Source organism: Anomaloglossus baeobatrachus, unplaced genomic scaffold (assembly GCF_048569485.1).
Source record: "Anomaloglossus baeobatrachus isolate aAnoBae1 unplaced genomic scaffold, aAnoBae1.hap1 Scaffold_2735, whole genome shotgun sequence".
Taxonomy (NCBI): domain Eukaryota; kingdom Metazoa; phylum Chordata; class Amphibia; order Anura; family Aromobatidae; genus Anomaloglossus; species Anomaloglossus baeobatrachus.
Genome location: NW_027442234.1, coordinates 59,973 through 81,764, shown reverse-complemented (window position 1 = coordinate 81,764; position 21,792 = coordinate 59,973). Strand labels below are relative to the sequence as shown.

General features: G+C 46.5%; 13 non-coding genes across 13 annotated transcripts; all 13 read right to left on the bottom strand.

Moving 5' to 3' along the window:
* Positions 1-864: 864 nt before the first annotated feature.
* Positions 865-1,055, bottom strand: LOC142265335 (U2 spliceosomal RNA). The gene has a single exon (XR_012731672.1). It is a non-coding gene; the product is annotated as a U2 spliceosomal RNA (small nuclear RNA).
* Positions 1,056-2,442: 1,387 nt separating this feature from the next.
* Positions 2,443-2,633, bottom strand: LOC142265334 (U2 spliceosomal RNA). The gene has a single exon (XR_012731671.1). It is a non-coding gene; the product is annotated as a U2 spliceosomal RNA (small nuclear RNA).
* Positions 2,634-4,020: 1,387 nt separating this feature from the next.
* On the bottom strand, positions 4,021-4,211 carry LOC142265333 (U2 spliceosomal RNA). The gene has a single exon (XR_012731670.1). It is a non-coding gene; the product is annotated as a U2 spliceosomal RNA (small nuclear RNA).
* Positions 4,212-5,598: 1,387 nt separating this feature from the next.
* On the bottom strand, positions 5,599-5,789 carry LOC142265331 (U2 spliceosomal RNA). Its single transcript, XR_012731668.1, has one exon. It is a non-coding gene; the product is annotated as a U2 spliceosomal RNA (small nuclear RNA).
* Positions 5,790-7,176: 1,387 nt separating this feature from the next.
* LOC142265330 (U2 spliceosomal RNA) lies at positions 7,177-7,367 on the bottom strand. The gene has a single exon (XR_012731667.1). It is a non-coding gene; the product is annotated as a U2 spliceosomal RNA (small nuclear RNA).
* A 1,387-nt stretch (positions 7,368-8,754) lies between these two features.
* Positions 8,755-8,950, bottom strand: LOC142265280 (U2 spliceosomal RNA). The gene has a single exon (XR_012731626.1). It is a non-coding gene; the product is annotated as a U2 spliceosomal RNA (small nuclear RNA).
* Positions 8,951-11,135: 2,185 nt separating this feature from the next.
* LOC142265328 (U2 spliceosomal RNA) lies at positions 11,136-11,326 on the bottom strand. The gene has a single exon (XR_012731666.1). It is a non-coding gene; the product is annotated as a U2 spliceosomal RNA (small nuclear RNA).
* Positions 11,327-12,713: 1,387 nt separating this feature from the next.
* Positions 12,714-12,904, bottom strand: LOC142265327 (U2 spliceosomal RNA). The gene has a single exon (XR_012731665.1). It is a non-coding gene; the product is annotated as a U2 spliceosomal RNA (small nuclear RNA).
* Positions 12,905-14,291: 1,387 nt separating this feature from the next.
* Positions 14,292-14,482, bottom strand: LOC142265295 (U2 spliceosomal RNA). The gene has a single exon (XR_012731636.1). It is a non-coding gene; the product is annotated as a U2 spliceosomal RNA (small nuclear RNA).
* A 1,387-nt stretch (positions 14,483-15,869) lies between these two features.
* On the bottom strand, positions 15,870-16,060 carry LOC142265326 (U2 spliceosomal RNA). The gene has a single exon (XR_012731664.1). It is a non-coding gene; the product is annotated as a U2 spliceosomal RNA (small nuclear RNA).
* A 1,387-nt stretch (positions 16,061-17,447) lies between these two features.
* LOC142265325 (U2 spliceosomal RNA) lies at positions 17,448-17,638 on the bottom strand. Its single transcript, XR_012731663.1, has one exon. It is a non-coding gene; the product is annotated as a U2 spliceosomal RNA (small nuclear RNA).
* A 1,387-nt stretch (positions 17,639-19,025) lies between these two features.
* LOC142265324 (U2 spliceosomal RNA) lies at positions 19,026-19,216 on the bottom strand. The gene has a single exon (XR_012731662.1). It is a non-coding gene; the product is annotated as a U2 spliceosomal RNA (small nuclear RNA).
* A 1,387-nt stretch (positions 19,217-20,603) lies between these two features.
* Positions 20,604-20,794, bottom strand: LOC142265323 (U2 spliceosomal RNA). The gene has a single exon (XR_012731661.1). It is a non-coding gene; the product is annotated as a U2 spliceosomal RNA (small nuclear RNA).
* Positions 20,795-21,792: the final 998 nt, after the last annotated feature.

Sequence of the window (21,792 nt, the reverse complement as noted above, 5' to 3'; positions counted from 1 at the left end):
TGTTTTCTAGGCAGCAGCGCTATTGTGATGTCATCGGGGGGCATTGTGACAAGCCGCCAGTGTTCCGTCTCTTCATGTTGTGCACAGTTCAAACGGAAAATACATCAACAGGCAGACTACAGAAAAGCTTACTATCAAAGGTTAGAGGGGGGCTTTCTCAGAGGGCTTTTTACAGTTTTTCTATTCCCAATTAGCCGTTTAAGTGTACTTATTGAAAGTAGTAATTCTTTCATAGGCCGCCCTTTCTTAGTATTTGACGTTCCTTATATTGCGGTATGAGGCTTCGCAGTAGGTTGCAAACATTCATCACCCATGACTGTCCCCAATTGAGCTCAGAAGCTCAATGTCTATCATGACCTCTCTTTTAGAATGTCCAAGAGCAAGCAAACTATTCCTCCAGGAGAGGGCGCCAACAGACTACTAAAGAGATCATCATTACTCAAAGAAAACCCCAAAAACCAATGCATGATAGGAATAAACAGGTAACTTTCTTTGGAGTGGAAGCGGAGAGATCGCACCAGATGCCAATTCTAGATGTTATCACACCTGTGGTCACTGCAGCAGCAGGTGAATCCACTTTGTCCAAAAGGGATCTATTCCATTCAATTGCAAATGATCTAGATAAGACAGAGAACTGCAGCACGGGGACATAGCCGAGTTGGTCAGGTTGAGTGGTGATGAGTTTGCTATTTGGATGAATAAAGAAAGTCAAAAGTGTGAAAGATAAAAAACAAAAGGAGGAAGTGTGAAAAGTGAATGGGCCAAATTGAGGTGCATATGAAGACGTATGCTTTCTTCCAATTCATTAAATCGGGCTAATATGAATCAGGTGAATTGAGTTCTGCTTTTGGAAACTGGGTTAAGAAGGGGTGCACCGTTCCTGGAGGTACTGCAATACCAGGTCAATGCGTGGAGTGGACAGAGCAAGCTCTTTTTCCATCTCCCTGTTCTAAAAATCCATTTAATATATGGTCCCCAGATAGGGGACGTATCAGATATTAAACTGATAAGAACAGATACTACACTTGATCTTAGCCAAAAGGCCGAGAAGCGATAACCAGAATTGGTTTGGGCCTCGAGTGGCACCCTGGCCTATGCCGGACACATCTTAGGGAGAGAGAGCGAGAGGGAGACAAACCCACGCCTACACAAGACATTTTGTCACCCAAGCCAACCCTTGAAAAGGCTGCTTTGCAGAGCCAAAACAAGAAGAATGGTGCGTTTTGCAGCCGCCGCCCACTGCAATGAATCTGAATAACTCCTCCTTTAGGGCGCAAGCAACTCCCCTCCCCCTTGCAGTCTTTCCAATTCACGATACAAAAAGACGGACAGGACAGGTTGCCTGACTTTCCGTCACTGCCACCCTTTGCCATCCTTACCCGTAGAAAGCCCTTTCATCATCCCCAAACCCTAATCTTTTCCCTTTCCTTCCCAGCCCCCAAACCCTGCCCTCTGTACCTTTCTCACCACCCGCTTCCCTTCTCCTGTCATCCCCCTACCACCCGGGAAAAAAAGAGATTGCCCCCTCCTTCCACTAGCCCACCCTCCCACCCAAAGAACAACTTCTTCTGCGCAGCTTGTTTTCTAGGCAGCAGCGCTATTGTGATGTCATCGGGGGGCATTGTGACAAGCCGCCAGTGTTCCGTCTCTTCATGTTGTGCACAGTTCAAACGGAAAATACATCAACAGGCAGACTACAGAAAAGCTTACTATCAAAGGTTAGAGGGGGGCTTTCTCAGAGGGCTTTTTACAGTTTTTCTATTCCCAATTAGCCGTTTAAGTGTACTTATTGAAAGTAGTAATTCTTTCATAGGCCGCCCTTTCTTAGTATTTGACGTTCCTTATATTGCGGTATGAGGCTTCGCAGTAGGTTGCAAACATTCATCACCCATGACTGTCCCCAATTGAGCTCAGAAGCTCAATGTCTATCATGACCTCTCTTTTAGAATGTCCAAGAGCAAGCAAACTATTCCTCCAGGAGAGGGCGCCAACAGACTACTAAAGAGATCATCATTACTCAAAGAAAACCCCAAAAACCAATGCATGATAGGAATAAACAGGTAACTTTCTTTGGAGTGGAAGCGGAGAGATCGCACCAGATGCCAATTCTAGATGTTATCACACCTGTGGTCACTGCAGCAGCAGGTGAATCCACTTTGTCCAAAAGGGATCTATTCCATTCAATTGCAAATGATCTAGATAAGACAGAGAACTGCAGCACGGGGACATAGCCGAGTTGGTCAGGTTGAGTGGTGATGAGTTTGCTATTTGGATGAATAAAGAAAGTCAAAAGTGTGAAAGATAAAAAACAAAAGGAGGAAGTGTGAAAAGTGAATGGGCCAAATTGAGGTGCATATGAAGACGTATGCTTTCTTCCAATTCATTAAATCGGGCTAATATGAATCAGGTGAATTGAGTTCTGCTTTTGGAAACTGGGTTAAGAAGGGGTGCACCGTTCCTGGAGGTACTGCAATACCAGGTCAATGCGTGGAGTGGACAGAGCAAGCTCTTTTTCCATCTCCCTGTTCTAAAAATCCATTTAATATATGGTCCCCAGATAGGGGACGTATCAGATATTAAACTGATAAGAACAGATACTACACTTGATCTTAGCCAAAAGGCCGAGAAGCGATAACCAGAATTGGTTTGGGCCTCGAGTGGCACCCTGGCCTATGCCGGACACATCTTAGGGAGAGAGAGCGAGAGGGAGACAAACCCACGCCTACACAAGACATTTTGTCACCCAAGCCAACCCTTGAAAAGGCTGCTTTGCAGAGCCAAAACAAGAAGAATGGTGCGTTTTGCAGCCGCCGCCCACTGCAATGAATCTGAATAACTCCTCCTTTAGGGCGCAAGCAACTCCCCTCCCCCTTGCAGTCTTTCCAATTCACGATACAAAAAGACGGACAGGACAGGTTGCCTGACTTTCCGTCACTGCCACCCTTTGCCATCCTTACCCGTAGAAAGCCCTTTCATCATCCCCAAACCCTAATCTTTTCCCTTTCCTTCCCAGCCCCCAAACCCTGCCCTCTGTACCTTTCTCACCACCCGCTTCCCTTCTCCTGTCATCCCCCTACCACCCGGGAAAAAAAGAGATTGCCCCCTCCTTCCACTAGCCCACCCTCCCACCCAAAGAACAACTTCTTCTGCGCAGCTTGTTTTCTAGGCAGCAGCGCTATTGTGATGTCATCGGGGGGCATTGTGACAAGCCGCCAGTGTTCCGTCTCTTCATGTTGTGCACAGTTCAAACGGAAAATACATCAACAGGCAGACTACAGAAAAGCTTACTATCAAAGGTTAGAGGGGGGCTTTCTCAGAGGGCTTTTTACAGTTTTTCTATTCCCAATTAGCCGTTTAAGTGTACTTATTGAAAGTAGTAATTCTTTCATAGGCCGCCCTTTCTTAGTATTTGACGTTCCTTATATTGCGGTATGAGGCTTCGCAGTAGGTTGCAAACATTCATCACCCATGACTGTCCCCAATTGAGCTCAGAAGCTCAATGTCTATCATGACCTCTCTTTTAGAATGTCCAAGAGCAAGCAAACTATTCCTCCAGGAGAGGGCGCCAACAGACTACTAAAGAGATCATCATTACTCAAAGAAAACCCCAAAAACCAATGCATGATAGGAATAAACAGGTAACTTTCTTTGGAGTGGAAGCGGAGAGATCGCACCAGATGCCAATTCTAGATGTTATCACACCTGTGGTCACTGCAGCAGCAGGTGAATCCACTTTGTCCAAAAGGGATCTATTCCATTCAATTGCAAATGATCTAGATAAGACAGAGAACTGCAGCACGGGGACATAGCCGAGTTGGTCAGGTTGAGTGGTGATGAGTTTGCTATTTGGATGAATAAAGAAAGTCAAAAGTGTGAAAGATAAAAAACAAAAGGAGGAAGTGTGAAAAGTGAATGGGCCAAATTGAGGTGCATATGAAGACGTATGCTTTCTTCCAATTCATTAAATCGGGCTAATATGAATCAGGTGAATTGAGTTCTGCTTTTGGAAACTGGGTTAAGAAGGGGTGCACCGTTCCTGGAGGTACTGCAATACCAGGTCAATGCGTGGAGTGGACAGAGCAAGCTCTTTTTCCATCTCCCTGTTCTAAAAATCCATTTAATATATGGTCCCCAGATAGGGGACGTATCAGATATTAAACTGATAAGAACAGATACTACACTTGATCTTAGCCAAAAGGCCGAGAAGCGATAACCAGAATTGGTTTGGGCCTCGAGTGGCACCCTGGCCTATGCCGGACACATCTTAGGGAGAGAGAGCGAGAGGGAGACAAACCCACGCCTACACAAGACATTTTGTCACCCAAGCCAACCCTTGAAAAGGCTGCTTTGCAGAGCCAAAACAAGAAGAATGGTGCGTTTTGCAGCCGCCGCCCACTGCAATGAATCTGAATAACTCCTCCTTTAGGGCGCAAGCAACTCCCCTCCCCCTTGCAGTCTTTCCAATTCACGATACAAAAAGACGGACAGGACAGGTTGCCTGACTTTCCGTCACTGCCACCCTTTGCCATCCTTACCCGTAGAAAGCCCTTTCATCATCCCCAAACCCTAATCTTTTCCCTTTCCTTCCCAGCCCCCAAACCCTGCCCTCTGTACCTTTCTCACCACCCGCTTCCCTTCTCCTGTCATCCCCCTACCACCCGGGAAAAAAAGAGATTGCCCCCTCCTTCCACTAGCCCACCCTCCCACCCAAAGAACAACTTCTTCTGCGCAGCTTGTTTTCTAGGCAGCAGCGCTATTGTGATGTCATCGGGGGGCATTGTGACAAGCCGCCAGTGTTCCGTCTCTTCATGTTGTGCACAGTTCAAACGGAAAATACATCAACAGGCAGACTACAGAAAAGCTTACTATCAAAGGTTAGAGGGGGGCTTTCTCAGAGGGCTTTTTACAGTTTTTCTATTCCCAATTAGCCGTTTAAGTGTACTTATTGAAAGTAGTAATTCTTTCATAGGCCGCCCTTTCTTAGTATTTGACGTTCCTTATATTGCGGTATGAGGCTTCGCAGTAGGTTGCAAACATTCATCACCCATGACTGTCCCCAATTGAGCTCAGAAGCTCAATGTCTATCATGACCTCTCTTTTAGAATGTCCAAGAGCAAGCAAACTATTCCTCCAGGAGAGGGCGCCAACAGACTACTAAAGAGATCATCATTACTCAAAGAAAACCCCAAAAACCAATGCATGATAGGAATAAACAGGTAACTTTCTTTGGAGTGGAAGCGGAGAGATCGCACCAGATGCCAATTCTAGATGTTATCACACCTGTGGTCACTGCAGCAGCAGGTGAATCCACTTTGTCCAAAAGGGATCTATTCCATTCAATTGCAAATGATCTAGATAAGACAGAGAACTGCAGCACGGGGACATAGCCGAGTTGGTCAGGTTGAGTGGTGATGAGTTTGCTATTTGGATGAATAAAGAAAGTCAAAAGTGTGAAAGATAAAAAACAAAAGGAGGAAGTGTGAAAAGTGAATGGGCCAAATTGAGGTGCATATGAAGACGTATGCTTTCTTCCAATTCATTAAATCGGGCTAATATGAATCAGGTGAATTGAGTTCTGCTTTTGGAAACTGGGTTAAGAAGGGGTGCACCGTTCCTGGAGGTACTGCAATACCAGGTCAATGCGTGGAGTGGACAGAGCAAGCTCTTTTTCCATCTCCCTGTTCTAAAAATCCATTTAATATATGGTCCCCAGATAGGGGACGTATCAGATATTAAACTGATAAGAACAGATACTACACTTGATCTTAGCCAAAAGGCCGAGAAGCGATAACCAGAATTGGTTTGGGCCTCGAGTGGCACCCTGGCCTATGCCGGACACATCTTAGGGAGAGAGAGCGAGAGGGAGACAAACCCACGCCTACACAAGACATTTTGTCACCCAAGCCAACCCTTGAAAAGGCTGCTTTGCAGAGCCAAAACAAGAAGAATGGTGCGTTTTGCAGCCGCCGCCCACTGCAATGAATCTGAATAACTCCTCCTTTAGGGCGCAAGCAACTCCCCTCCCCCTTGCAGTCTTTCCAATTCACGATACAAAAAGACGGACAGGACAGGTTGCCTGACTTTCCGTCACTGCCACCCTTTGCCATCCTTACCCGTAGAAAGCCCTTTCATCATCCCCAAACCCTAATCTTTTCCCTTTCCTTCCCAGCCCCCAAACCCTGCCCTCTGTACCTTTCTCACCACCCGCTTCCCTTCTCCTGTCATCCCCCTACCACCCGGGAAAAAAAGAGATTGCCCCCTCCTTCCACTAGCCCACCCTCCCACCCAAAGAACAACTTCTTCTGCGCAGCTTGTTTTCTAGGCAGCAGCGCTATTGTGATGTCATCGGGGGGCATTGTGACAAGCCGCCAGTGTTCCGTCTCTTCATGTTGTGCACAGTTCAAACGGAAAATACATCAACAGGCAGACTACAGAAAAGCTTACTATCAAAGGTTAGAGGGGGGCTTTCTCAGAGGGCTTTTTACAGTTTTTCTATTCCCAATTAGCCGTTTAAGTGTACTTATTGAAAGTAGTAATTCTTTCATAGGCCGCCCTTTCTTAGTATTTGACGTTCCTTATATTGCGGTATGAGGCTTCGCAGTAGGTTGCAAACATTCATCACCCATGACTGTCCCCAATTGAGCTCAGAAGCTCAATGTCTATCATGACCTCTCTTTTAGAATGTCCAAGAGCAAGCAAACTATTCCTCCAGGAGAGGGCGCCAACAGACTACTAAAGAGATCATCATTACTCAAAGAAAACCCCAAAAACCAATGCATGATAGGAATAAACAGGTAACTTTCTTTGGAGTGGAAGCGGAGAGATCGCACCAGATGCCAATTCTAGATGTTATCACACCTGTGGTCACTGCAGCAGCAGGTGAATCCACTTTGTCCAAAAGGGATCTATTCCATTCAATTGCAAATGATCTAGATAAGACAGAGAACTGCAGCACGGGGACATAGCCGAGTTGGTCAGGTTGAGTGGTGATGAGTTTGCTATTTGGATGAATAAAGAAAGTCAAAAGTGTGAAAGATAAAAAACAAAAGGAGGAAGTGTGAAAAGTGAATGGGCCAAATTGAGGTGCATATGAAGACGTATGCTTTCTTCCAATTCATTAAATCGGGCTAATATGAATCAGGTGAATTGAGTTCTGCTTTTGGAAACTGGGTTAAGAAGGGGTGCACCGTTCCTGGAGGTACTGCAATACCAGGTCAATGCGTGGAGTGGACAGAGCAAGCTCTTTTTCCATCTCCCTGTTCTAAAAATCCATTTAATATATGGTCCCCAGATAGGGGACGTATCAGATATTAAACTGATAAGAACAGATACTACACTTGATCTTAGCCAAAAGGCCGAGAAGCGATAACCAGAATTGGTTTGGGCCTCGAGTGGCACCCTGGCCTATGCCGGACACATCTTAGGGAGAGAGAGCGAGAGGGAGACAAACCCACGCCTACACAAGACATTTTGTCACCCAAGCCAACCCTTGAAAAGGCTGCTTTGCAGAGCCAAAACAAGAAGAATGGTGCGTTTTGCAGCCGCCGCCCACTGCAATGAATCTGAATAACTCCTCCTTTAGGGCGCAAGCAACTCCCCTCCCCCTTGCAGTCTTTCCAATTCACGATACAAAAAGACGGACAGGACAGGTTGCCTGACTTTCCGTCACTGCCACCCTTTGCCATCCTTACCCGTAGAAAGCCCTTTCATCATCCCCAAACCCTAATCTTTTCCCTTTCCTTCCCAGCCCCCAAACCCTGCCCTCTGTACCTTTCTCACCACCCGCTTCCCTTCTCCTGTCATCCCCCTACCACCCGGGAAAAAAAGAGATTGCCCCCTCCTTCCACTAGCCCACCCTCCCACCCAAAGAACAACTTCTTCTGCGCAGCTTGTTTTCTAGGCAGCAGCGCTATTGTGATGTCATCGGGGGGCATTGTGACAAGCCGCCAGTGTTCCGTCTCTTCATGTTGTGCACAGTTCAAACGGAAAATACATCAACAGGCAGACTACAGAAAAGCTTACTATCAAAGGTTAGAGGGGGGCTTTCTCAGAGGGCTTTTTACAGTTTTTCTATTCCCAATTAGCCGTTTAAGTGTACTTATTGAAAGTAGTAATTCTTTCATAGGCCGCCCTTTCTTAGTATTTGACGTTCCTTATATTGCGGTATGAGGCTTCGCAGTAGGTTGCAAACATTCATCACCCATGACTGTCCCCAATTGAGCTCAGAAGCTCAATGTCTATCATGACCTCTCTTTTAGAATGTCCAAGAGCAAGCAAACTATTCCTCCAGGAGAGGGCGCCAACAGACTACTAAAGAGATCATCATTACTCAAAGAAAACCCCAAAAACCAATGCATGATAGGAATAAACAGGTAACTTTCTTTGGAGTGGAAGCGGAGAGATCGCACCAGATGCCAATTCTAGATGTTATCACACCTGTGGTCACTGCAGCAGCAGGTGAATCCACTTTGTCCAAAAGGGATCTATTCCATTCAATTGCAAATGATCTAGATAAGACAGAGAACTGCAGCACGGGGACATAGCCGAGTTGGTCAGGTTGAGTGGTGATGAGTTTGCTATTTGGATGAATAAAGAAAGTCAAAAGTGTGAAAGATAAAAAACAAAAGGAGGAAGTGTGAAAAGTGAATGGGCCAAATTGAGGTGCATATGAAGACGTATGCTTTCTTCCAATTCATTAAATCGGGCTAATATGAATCAGGTGAATTGAGTTCTGCTTTTGGAAACTGGGTTAAGAAGGGGTGCACCGTTCCTGGAGGTACTGCAATACCAGGTCAATGCGTGGAGTGGACAGAGCAAGCTCTTTTTCCATCTCCCTGTTCTAAAAATCCATTTAATATATGGTCCCCAGATAGGGGACGTATCAGATATTAAACTGATAAGAACAGATTTTGATTTAATGAAGCTTTCCAAAGCACCACAAAAAATGCATGACCGAAGTCACACCAAAAACAGTGCAAAGGCTAGGATTCGTGTGGACCCCACCGTGAGGAGAGGGTCCCCAAAAATCAACCCCGTCCCTCCGAGCCAGAAGGCCACAGCAAGGGTCAGGGATCTTCGGTGCTCCCCCAAGCCGAAGCCTGGTTGAGCCTTGTCGTTGCTCCCAGCGTCCACCCAGGCATCTTACCCAAGTGGAGTAGAGAGCTACTAGTTGTTGGTTTCGCAGCCGAAACTGCCCGGACCGTCAACCGGTGTTGGTTTCTCAGCCCAAGGCTAACCGGACCTCCAACCGGGTGTTGGTTTCTCAGCCGAAGCTGACCCAGACCTCCAACCGGGTGTTGGTTTCTCAGCCGAAGCTGACCCAGACCTCCAACCGGGTGTTAGTTTCTCAGCCCAAAGCTGACCAGACCTCCGACCGGGATTATAAAAATTTCCCTTCCTAGCCAGAAGGCCGGGATAGGATAATATGCTCAAAAAGTATGAAAAGGCAAGGTACGGTGTGCTACAGAGCCCAAGGCTTGCCGGGGTCCCAAGCCAGCAAGCTCAGACTCACTCCAGGGTCGTCAGTCCTGGGGCACGTTGTACCATAGCCCCCCACCCTTACTCAGTCTAATAGCCTCGATCCTGGTAGGGCCATGTTTTCCTCTAGATGAATATACTATCCACCCAGAGTACTAGCAAGCGCAACCTTCCAGTGTGCATTGTATCATTGTACTAAGGTGGCCTGGAGCTTAAACCACCTCTTCGAACAACACTACACTTGATCTTAGCCAAAAGGCCGAGAAGCGATAACCAGAATTGGTTTGGGCCTCGAGTGGCACCCTGGCCTATGCCGGACACATCTTAGGGAGAGAGAGCGAGAGGGAGACAAACCCACGCCTACACAAGACATTTTGTCACCCAAGCCAACCCTTGAAAAGGCTGCTTTGCAGAGCCAAAACAAGAAGAATGGTGCGTTTTGCAGCCGCCGCCCACTGCAATGAATCTGAATAACTCCTCCTTTAGGGCGCAAGCAACTCCCCTCCCCCTTGCAGTCTTTCCAATTCACGATACAAAAAGACGGACAGGACAGGTTGCCTGACTTTCCGTCACTGCCACCCTTTGCCATCCTTACCCGTAGAAAGCCCTTTCATCATCCCCAAACCCTAATCTTTTCCCTTTCCTTCCCAGCCCCCAAACCCTGCCCTCTGTACCTTTCTCACCACCCGCTTCCCTTCTCCTGTCATCCCCCTACCACCCGGGAAAAAAAGAGATTGCCCCCTCCTTCCACTAGCCCACCCTCCCACCCAAAGAACAACTTCTTCTGCGCAGCTTGTTTTCTAGGCAGCAGCGCTATTGTGATGTCATCGGGGGGCATTGTGACAAGCCGCCAGTGTTCCGTCTCTTCATGTTGTGCACAGTTCAAACGGAAAATACATCAACAGGCAGACTACAGAAAAGCTTACTATCAAAGGTTAGAGGGGGGCTTTCTCAGAGGGCTTTTTACAGTTTTTCTATTCCCAATTAGCCGTTTAAGTGTACTTATTGAAAGTAGTAATTCTTTCATAGGCCGCCCTTTCTTAGTATTTGACGTTCCTTATATTGCGGTATGAGGCTTCGCAGTAGGTTGCAAACATTCATCACCCATGACTGTCCCCAATTGAGCTCAGAAGCTCAATGTCTATCATGACCTCTCTTTTAGAATGTCCAAGAGCAAGCAAACTATTCCTCCAGGAGAGGGCGCCAACAGACTACTAAAGAGATCATCATTACTCAAAGAAAACCCCAAAAACCAATGCATGATAGGAATAAACAGGTAACTTTCTTTGGAGTGGAAGCGGAGAGATCGCACCAGATGCCAATTCTAGATGTTATCACACCTGTGGTCACTGCAGCAGCAGGTGAATCCACTTTGTCCAAAAGGGATCTATTCCATTCAATTGCAAATGATCTAGATAAGACAGAGAACTGCAGCACGGGGACATAGCCGAGTTGGTCAGGTTGAGTGGTGATGAGTTTGCTATTTGGATGAATAAAGAAAGTCAAAAGTGTGAAAGATAAAAAACAAAAGGAGGAAGTGTGAAAAGTGAATGGGCCAAATTGAGGTGCATATGAAGACGTATGCTTTCTTCCAATTCATTAAATCGGGCTAATATGAATCAGGTGAATTGAGTTCTGCTTTTGGAAACTGGGTTAAGAAGGGGTGCACCGTTCCTGGAGGTACTGCAATACCAGGTCAATGCGTGGAGTGGACAGAGCAAGCTCTTTTTCCATCTCCCTGTTCTAAAAATCCATTTAATATATGGTCCCCAGATAGGGGACGTATCAGATATTAAACTGATAAGAACAGATACTACACTTGATCTTAGCCAAAAGGCCGAGAAGCGATAACCAGAATTGGTTTGGGCCTCGAGTGGCACCCTGGCCTATGCCGGACACATCTTAGGGAGAGAGAGCGAGAGGGAGACAAACCCACGCCTACACAAGACATTTTGTCACCCAAGCCAACCCTTGAAAAGGCTGCTTTGCAGAGCCAAAACAAGAAGAATGGTGCGTTTTGCAGCCGCCGCCCACTGCAATGAATCTGAATAACTCCTCCTTTAGGGCGCAAGCAACTCCCCTCCCCCTTGCAGTCTTTCCAATTCACGATACAAAAAGACGGACAGGACAGGTTGCCTGACTTTCCGTCACTGCCACCCTTTGCCATCCTTACCCGTAGAAAGCCCTTTCATCATCCCCAAACCCTAATCTTTTCCCTTTCCTTCCCAGCCCCCAAACCCTGCCCTCTGTACCTTTCTCACCACCCGCTTCCCTTCTCCTGTCATCCCCCTACCACCCGGGAAAAAAAGAGATTGCCCCCTCCTTCCACTAGCCCACCCTCCCACCCAAAGAACAACTTCTTCTGCGCAGCTTGTTTTCTAGGCAGCAGCGCTATTGTGATGTCATCGGGGGGCATTGTGACAAGCCGCCAGTGTTCCGTCTCTTCATGTTGTGCACAGTTCAAACGGAAAATACATCAACAGGCAGACTACAGAAAAGCTTACTATCAAAGGTTAGAGGGGGGCTTTCTCAGAGGGCTTTTTACAGTTTTTCTATTCCCAATTAGCCGTTTAAGTGTACTTATTGAAAGTAGTAATTCTTTCATAGGCCGCCCTTTCTTAGTATTTGACGTTCCTTATATTGCGGTATGAGGCTTCGCAGTAGGTTGCAAACATTCATCACCCATGACTGTCCCCAATTGAGCTCAGAAGCTCAATGTCTATCATGACCTCTCTTTTAGAATGTCCAAGAGCAAGCAAACTATTCCTCCAGGAGAGGGCGCCAACAGACTACTAAAGAGATCATCATTACTCAAAGAAAACCCCAAAAACCAATGCATGATAGGAATAAACAGGTAACTTTCTTTGGAGTGGAAGCGGAGAGATCGCACCAGATGCCAATTCTAGATGTTATCACACCTGTGGTCACTGCAGCAGCAGGTGAATCCACTTTGTCCAAAAGGGATCTATTCCATTCAATTGCAAATGATCTAGATAAGACAGAGAACTGCAGCACGGGGACATAGCCGAGTTGGTCAGGTTGAGTGGTGATGAGTTTGCTATTTGGATGAATAAAGAAAGTCAAAAGTGTGAAAGATAAAAAACAAAAGGAGGAAGTGTGAAAAGTGAATGGGCCAAATTGAGGTGCATATGAAGACGTATGCTTTCTTCCAATTCATTAAATCGGGCTAATATGAATCAGGTGAATTGAGTTCTGCTTTTGGAAACTGGGTTAAGAAGGGGTGCACCGTTCCTGGAGGTACTGCAATACCAGGTCAATGCGTGGAGTGGACAGAGCAAGCTCTTTTTCCATCTCCCTGTTCTAAAAATCCATTTAATATATGGTCCCCAGATAGGGGACGTATCAGATATTAAACTGATAAGAACAGATACTACACTTGATCTTAGCCAAAAGGCCGAGAAGCGATAACCAGAATTGGTTTGGGCCTCGAGTGGCACCCTGGCCTATGCCGGACACATCTTAGGGAGAGAGAGCGAGAGGGAGACAAACCCACGCCTACACAAGACATTTTGTCACCCAAGCCAACCCTTGAAAAGGCTGCTTTGCAGAGCCAAAACAAGAAGAATGGTGCGTTTTGCAGCCGCCGCCCACTGCAATGAATCTGAATAACTCCTCCTTTAGGGCGCAAGCAACTCCCCTCCCCCTTGCAGTCTTTCCAATTCACGATACAAAAAGACGGACAGGACAGGTTGCCTGACTTTCCGTCACTGCCACCCTTTGCCATCCTTACCCGTAGAAAGCCCTTTCATCATCCCCAAACCCTAATCTTTTCCCTTTCCTTCCCAGCCCCCAAACCCTGCCCTCTGTACCTTTCTCACCACCCGCTTCCCTTCTCCTGTCATCCCCCTACCACCCGGGAAAAAAAGAGATTGCCCCCTCCTTCCACTAGCCCACCCTCCCACCCAAAGAACAACTTCTTCTGCGCAGCTTGTTTTCTAGGCAGCAGCGCTATTGTGATGTCATCGGGGGGCATTGTGACAAGCCGCCAGTGTTCCGTCTCTTCATGTTGTGCACAGTTCAAACGGAAAATACATCAACAGGCAGACTACAGAAAAGCTTACTATCAAAGGTTAGAGGGGGGCTTTCTCAGAGGGCTTTTTACAGTTTTTCTATTCCCAATTAGCCGTTTAAGTGTACTTATTGAAAGTAGTAATTCTTTCATAGGCCGCCCTTTCTTAGTATTTGACGTTCCTTATATTGCGGTATGAGGCTTCGCAGTAGGTTGCAAACATTCATCACCCATGACTGTCCCCAATTGAGCTCAGAAGCTCAATGTCTATCATGACCTCTCTTTTAGAATGTCCAAGAGCAAGCAAACTATTCCTCCAGGAGAGGGCGCCAACAGACTACTAAAGAGATCATCATTACTCAAAGAAAACCCCAAAAACCAATGCATGATAGGAATAAACAGGTAACTTTCTTTGGAGTGGAAGCGGAGAGATCGCACCAGATGCCAATTCTAGATGTTATCACACCTGTGGTCACTGCAGCAGCAGGTGAATCCACTTTGTCCAAAAGGGATCTATTCCATTCAATTGCAAATGATCTAGATAAGACAGAGAACTGCAGCACGGGGACATAGCCGAGTTGGTCAGGTTGAGTGGTGATGAGTTTGCTATTTGGATGAATAAAGAAAGTCAAAAGTGTGAAAGATAAAAAACAAAAGGAGGAAGTGTGAAAAGTGAATGGGCCAAATTGAGGTGCATATGAAGACGTATGCTTTCTTCCAATTCATTAAATCGGGCTAATATGAATCAGGTGAATTGAGTTCTGCTTTTGGAAACTGGGTTAAGAAGGGGTGCACCGTTCCTGGAGGTACTGCAATACCAGGTCAATGCGTGGAGTGGACAGAGCAAGCTCTTTTTCCATCTCCCTGTTCTAAAAATCAATTTAATATATGGTCCCCAGATAGGGGACGTATCAGATATTAAACTGATAAGAACAGATACTACACTTGATCTTAGCCAAAAGGCCGAGAAGCGATAACCAGAATTGGTTTGGGCCTCGAGTGGCACCCTGGCCTATGCCGGACACATCTTAGGGAGAGAGAGCGAGAGGGAGACAAACCCACGCCTACACAAGACATTTTGTCACCCAAGCCAACCCTTGAAAAGGCTGCTTTGCAGAGCCAAAACAAGAAGAATGGTGCGTTTTGCAGCCGCCGCCCACTGCAATGAATCTGAATAACTCCTCCTTTAGGGCGCAAGCAACTCCCCTCCCCCTTGCAGTCTTTCCAATTCACGATACAAAAAGACGGACAGGACAGGTTGCCTGACTTTCCGTCACTGCCACCCTTTGCCATCCTTACCCGTAGAAAGCCCTTTCATCATCCCCAAACCCTAATCTTTTCCCTTTCCTTCCCAGCCCCCAAACCCTGCCCTCTGTACCTTTCTCACCACCCGCTTCCCTTCTCCTGTCATCCCCCTACCACCCGGGAAAAAAAGAGATTGCCCCCTCCTTCCACTAGCCCACCCTCCCACCCAAAGAACAACTTCTTCTGCGCAGCTTGTTTTCTAGACAGCAGCGCTATTGTGATGTCATCGGGGGGCATTGTGACAAGCCGCCAGTGTTCCGTCTCTTCATGTTGTGCACAGTTCAAACGGAAAATACATCAACAGGCAGACTACAGAAAAGCTTACTATCAAAGGTTAGAGGGGGGCTTTCTCAGAGGGCTTTTTACAGTTTTTCTATTCCCAATTAGCCGTTTAAGTGTACTTATTGAAAGTAGTAATTCTTTCATAGGCCGCCCTTTCTTAGTATTTGACGTTCCTTATATTGCGGTATGAGGCTTCGCAGTAGGTTGCAAACATTCATCACCCATGACTGTCCCCAATTGAGCTCAGAAGCTCAATGTCTATCATGACCTCTCTTTTAGAATGTCCAAGAGCAAGCAAACTATTCCTCCAGGAGAGGGCGCCAACAGACTACTAAAGAGATCATCATTACTCAAAGAAAACCCCAAAAACCAATGCATGATAGGAATAAACAGGTAACTTTCTTTGGAGTGGAAGCGGAGAGATCGCACCAGATGCCAATTCTAGATGTTATCACACCTGTGGTCACTGCAGCAGCAGGTGAATCCACTTTGTCCAAAAGGGATCTATTCCATTCAATTGCAAATGATCTAGATAAGACAGAGAACTGCAGCACGGGGACATAGCCGAGTTGGTCAGGTTGAGTGGTGATGAGTTTGCTATTTGGATGAATAAAGAAAGTCAAAAGTGTGAAAGATAAAAAACAAAAGGAGGAAGTGTGAAAAGTGAATGGGCCAAATTGAGGTGCATATGAAGACGTATGCTTTCTTCCAATTCATTAAATCGGGCTAATATGAATCAGGTGAATTGAGTTCTGCTTTTGGAAACTGGGTTAAGAAGGGGTGCACCGTTCCTGGAGGTACTGCAATACCAGGTCAATGCGTGGAGTGGACAGAGCAAGCTCTTTTTCCATCTCCCTGTTCTAAAAATCCATTTAATATATGGTCCCCAGATAGGGGACGTATCAGATATTAAACTGATAAGAACAGATACTACACTTGATCTTAGCCAAAAGGCCGAGAAGCGATAACCAGAATTGGTTTGGGCCTCGAGTGGCACCCTGGCCTATGCCGGACACATCTTAGGGAGAGAGAGCGAGAGGGAGACAAACCCACGCCTACACAAGACATTTTGTCACCCAAGCCAACCCTTGAAAAGGCTGCTTTGCAGAGCCAAAACAAGAAGAATGGTGCGTTTTGCAGCCGCCGCCCACTGCAATGAATCTGAATAACTCCTCCTTTAGGGCGCAAGCAACTCCCCTCCCCCTTGCAGTCTTTCCAATTCACGATACAAAAAGACGGACAGGACAGGTTGCCTGACTTTCCGTCACTGCCACCCTTTGCCATCCTTACCCGTAGAAAGCCCTTTCATCATCCCCAAACCCTAATCTTTTCCCTTTCCTTCCCAGCCCCCAAACCCTGCCCTCTGTACCTTTCTCACCACCCGCTTCCCTTCTCCTGTCATCCCCCTACCACCCGGGAAAAAAAGAGATTGCCCCCTCCTTCCACTAGCCCACCCTCCCACCCAAAGAACAACTTCTTCTGCGCAGCTTGTTTTCTAGGCAGCAGCGCTATTGTGATGTCATCGGGGGGCATTGTGACAAGCCGCCAGTGTTCCGTCTCTTCATGTTGTGCACAGTTCAAACGGAAAATACATCAACAGGCAGACTACAGAAAAGCTTACTATCAAAGGTTAGAGGGGGGCTTTCTCAGAGGGCTTTTTACAGTTTTTCTATTCCCAATTAGCCGTTTAAGTGTACTTATTGAAAGTAGTAATTCTTTCATAGGCCGCCCTTTCTTAGTATTTGACGTTCCTTATATTGCGGTATGAGGCTTCGCAGTAGGTTGCAAACATTCATCACCCATGACTGTCCCCAATTGAGCTCAGAAGCTCAATGTCTATCATGACCTCTCTTTTAGAATGTCCAAGAGCAAGCAAACTATTCCTCCAGGAGAGGGCGCCAACAGACTACTAAAGAGATCATCATTACTCAAAGAAAACCCCAAAAACCAATGCATGATAGGAATAAACAGGTAACTTTCTTTGGAGTGGAAGCGGAGAGATCGCACCAGATGCCAATTCTAGATGTTATCACACCTGTGGTCACTGCAGCAGCAGGTGAATCCACTTTGTCCAAAAGGGATCTATTCCATTCAATTGCAAATGATCTAGATAAGACAGAGAACTGCAGCACGGGGACATAGCCGAGTTGGTCAGGTTGAGTGGTGATGAGTTTGCTATTTGGATGAATAAAGAAAGTCAAAAGTGTGAAAGATAAAAAACAAAAGGAGGAAGTGTGAAAAGTGAATGGGCCAAATTGAGGTGCATATGAAGACGTATGCTTTCTTCCAATTCATTAAATCGGGCTAATATGAATCAGGTGAATTGAGTTCTGCTTTTGGAAACTGGGTTAAGAAGGGGTGCACCGTTCCTGGAGGTACTGCAATACCAGGTCAATGCGTGGAGTGGACAGAGCAAGCTCTTTTTCCATCTCCCTGTTCTAAAAATCCATTTAATATATGGTCCCCAGATAGGGGACGTATCAGATATTAAACTGATAAGAACAGATACTACACTTGATCTTAGCCAAAAGGCCGAGAAGCGATAACCAGAATTGGTTTGGGCCTCGAGTGGCACCCTGGCCTATGCCGGACACATCTTAGGGAGAGAGAGCGAGAGGGAGACAAACCCACGCCTACACAAGACATTTTGTCACCCAAGCCAACCCTTGAAAAGGCTGCTTTGCAGAGCCAAAACAAGAAGAATGGTGCGTTTTGCAGCCGCCGCCCACTGCAATGAATCTGAATAACTCCTCCTTTAGGGCGCAAGCAACTCCCCTCCCCCTTGCAGTCTTTCCAATTCACGATACAAAAAGACGGACAGGACAGGTTGCCTGACTTTCCGTCACTGCCACCCTTTGCCATCCTTACCCGTAGAAAGCCCTTTCATCATCCCCAAACCCTAATCTTTTCCCTTTCCTTCCCAGCCCCCAAACCCTGCCCTCTGTACCTTTCTCACCACCCGCTTCCCTTCTCCTGTCATCCCCCTACCACCCGGGAAAAAAAGAGATTGCCCCCTCCTTCCACTAGCCCACCCTCCCACCCAAAGAACAACTTCTTCTGCGCAGCTTGTTTTCTAGGCAGCAGCGCTATTGTGATGTCATCGGGGGGCATTGTGACAAGCCGCCAGTGTTCCGTCTCTTCATGTTGTGCACAGTTCAAACGGAAAATACATCAACAGGCAGACTACAGAAAAGCTTACTATCAAAGGTTAGAGGGGGGCTTTCTCAGAGGGCTTTTTACAGTTTTTCTATTCCCAATTAGCCGTTTAAGTGTACTTATTGAAAGTAGTAATTCTTTCATAGGCCGCCCTTTCTTAGTATTTGACGTTCCTTATATTGCGGTATGAGGCTTCGCAGTAGGTTGCAAACATTCATCACCCATGACTGTCCCCAATTGAGCTCAGAAGCTCAATGTCTATCATGACCTCTCTTTTAGAATGTCCAAGAGCAAGCAAACTATTCCTCCAGGAGAGGGCGCCAACAGACTACTAAAGAGATCATCATTACTCAAAGAAAACCCCAAAAACCAATGCATGATAGGAATAAACAGGTAACTTTCTTTGGAGTGGAAGCGGAGAGATCGCACCAGATGCCAATTCTAGATGTTATCACACCTGTGGTCACTGCAGCAGCAGGTGAATCCACTTTGTCCAAAAGGGATCTATTCCATTCAATTGCAAATGATCTAGATAAGACAGAGAACTGCAGCACGGGGACATAGCCGAGTTGGTCAGGTTGAGTGGTGATGAGTTTGCTATTTGGATGAATAAAGAAAGTCAAAAGTGTGAAAGATAAAAAACAAAAGGAGGAAGTGTGAAAAGTGAATGGGCCAAATTGAGGTGCATATGAAGACGTATGCTTTCTTCCAATTCATTAAATCGGGCTAATATGAATCAGGTGAATTGAGTTCTGCTTTTGGAAACTGGGTTAAGAAGGGGTGCACCGTTCCTGGAGGTACTGCAATACCAGGTCAATGCGTGGAGTGGACAGAGCAAGCTCTTTTTCCATCTCCCTGTTCTAAAAATCCATTTAATATATGGTCCCCAGATAGGGGACGTATCAGATATTAAACTGATAAGAACAGATACTACACTTGATCTTAGCCAAAAGGCCGAGAAGCGATAACCAGAATTGGTTTGGGCCTCGAGTGGCACCCTGGCCTATGCCGGACACATCTTAGGGAGAGAGAGCGAGAGGGAGACAAACCCACGCCTACACAAGACATTTTGTCACCCAAGCCAACCCTTGAAAAGGCTGCTTTGCAGAGCCAAAACAAGAAGAATGGTGCGTTTTGCAGCCGCCGCCCACTGCAATGAATCTGAATAACTCCTCCTTTAGGGCGCAAGCAACTCCCCTCCCCCTTGCAGTCTTTCCAATTCACGATACAAAAAGACGGACAGGACAGGTTGCCTGACTTTCCGTCACTGCCACCCTTTGCCATCCTTACCCGTAGAAAGCCCTTTCATCATCCCCAAACCCTAATCTTTTCCCTTTCCTTCCCAGCCCCCAAACCCTGCCCTCTGTACCTTTCTCACCACCCGCTTCCCTTCTCCTGTCATCCCCCTACCACCCGGGAAAAAAAGAGATTGCCCCCTCCTTCCACTAGCCCACCCTCCCACCCAAAGAACAACTTCTTCTGCGCAGCTTGTTTTCTAGGCAGCAGCGCTATTGTGATGTCATCGGGGGGCATTGTGACAAGCCGCCAGTGTTCCGTCTCTTCATGTTGTGCACAGTTCAAACGGAAAATACATCAACAGGCAGACTACAGAAAAGCTTACTATCAAAGGTTAGAGGGGGGCTTTCTCAGAGGGCTTTTTACAGTTTTTCTATTCCCAATTAGCCGTTTAAGTGTACTTATTGAAAGTAGTAATTCTTTCATAGGCCGCCCTTTCTTAGTATTTGACGTTCCTTATATTGCGGTATGAGGCTTCGCAGTAGGTTGCAAACATTCATCACCCATGACTGTCCCCAATTGAGCTCAGAAGCTCAATGTCTATCATGACCTCTCTTTTAGAATGTCCAAGAGCAAGCAAACTATTCCTCCAGGAGAGGGCGCCAACAGACTACTAAAGAGATCATCATTACTCAAAGAAAACCCCAAAAACCAATGCATGATAGGAATAAACAGGTAACTTTCTTTGGAGTGGAAGCGGAGAGATCGCACCAGATGCCAATTCTAGATGTTATCACACCTGTGGTCACTGCAGCAGCAGGTGAATCCACTTTGTCCAAAAGGGATCTATTCCATTCAATTGCAAATGATCTAGATAAGACAGAGAACTGCAGCACGGGGACATAGCCGAGTTGGTCAGGTTGAGTGGTGATGAGTTTGCTATTTGGATGAATAAAGAAAGTCAAAAGTGTGAAAGATAAAAAACAAAAGGAGGAAGTGTGAAAAGTGAATGGGCCAAATTGAGGTGCATATGAAGACGTATGCTTTCTTCCAATTCATTAAATCGGGCTAATATGAATCAGGTGAATTGAGTTCTGCTTTTGGAAACTGGGTTAAGAAGGGGTGCACCGTTCCTGGAGGTACTGCAATACCAGGTCAATGCGTGGAGTGGACAGAGCAAGCTCTTTTTCCATCTCCCTGTTCTAAAAATCCATTTAATATATGGTCCCCAGATAGGGGACGTATCAGATATTAAACTGATAAGAACAGATACTACACTTGATCTTAGCCAAAAGGCCGAGAAGCGATAACCAGAATTGGTTTGGGCCTCGAGTGGCACCCTGGCCTATGCCGGACACATCTTAGGGAGAGAGAGCGAGAGGGAGACAAACCCACGCCTACACAAGACATTTTGTCACCCAAGCCAACCCTTGAAAAGGCTGCTTTGCAGAGCCAAAACAAGAAGAATGGTGCGTTTTGCAGCCGCCGCCCACTGCAATGAATCTGAATAACTCCTCCTTTAGGGCGCAAGCAACTCCCCTCCCCCTTGCAGTCTTTCCAATTCACGATACAAAAAGACGGACAGGACAGGTTGCCTGACTTTCCGTCACTGCCACCCTTTGCCATCCTTACCCGTAGAAAGCCCTTTCATCATCCCCAAACCCTAATCTTTTCCCTTTCCTTCCCAGCCCCCAAACCCTGCCCTCTGTACCTTTCTCACCACCCGCTTCCCTTCTCCTGTCATCCCCCTACCACCCGGGAAAAAAAGAGATTGCCCCCTCCTTCCACTAGCCCACCCTCCCACCCAAAGAACAACTTCTTCTGCGCAGCTTGTTTTCTAGGCAGCAGCGCTATTGTGATGTCATCGGGGGGCATTGTGACAAGCCGCCAGTGTTCCGTCTCTTCATGTTGTGCACAGTTCAAACGGAAAATACATCAACAGGCAGACTACAGAAAAGCTTACTATCAAAGGTTAGAGGGGGGCTTTCTCAGAGGGCTTTTTACAGTTTTTCTATTCCCAATTAGCCGTTTAAGTGTACTTATTGAAAGTAGTAATTCTTTCATAGGCCGCCCTTTCTTAGTATTTGACGTTCCTTATATTGCGGTATGAGGCTTCGCAGTAGGTTGCAAACATTCATCACCCATGACTGTCCCCAATTGAGCTCAGAAGCTCAATGTCTATCATGACCTCTCTTTTAGAATGTCCAAGAGCAAGCAAACTATTCCTCCAGGAGAGGGCGCCAACAGACTACTAAAGAGATCATCATTACTCAAAGAAAACCCCAAAAACCAATGCATGATAGGAA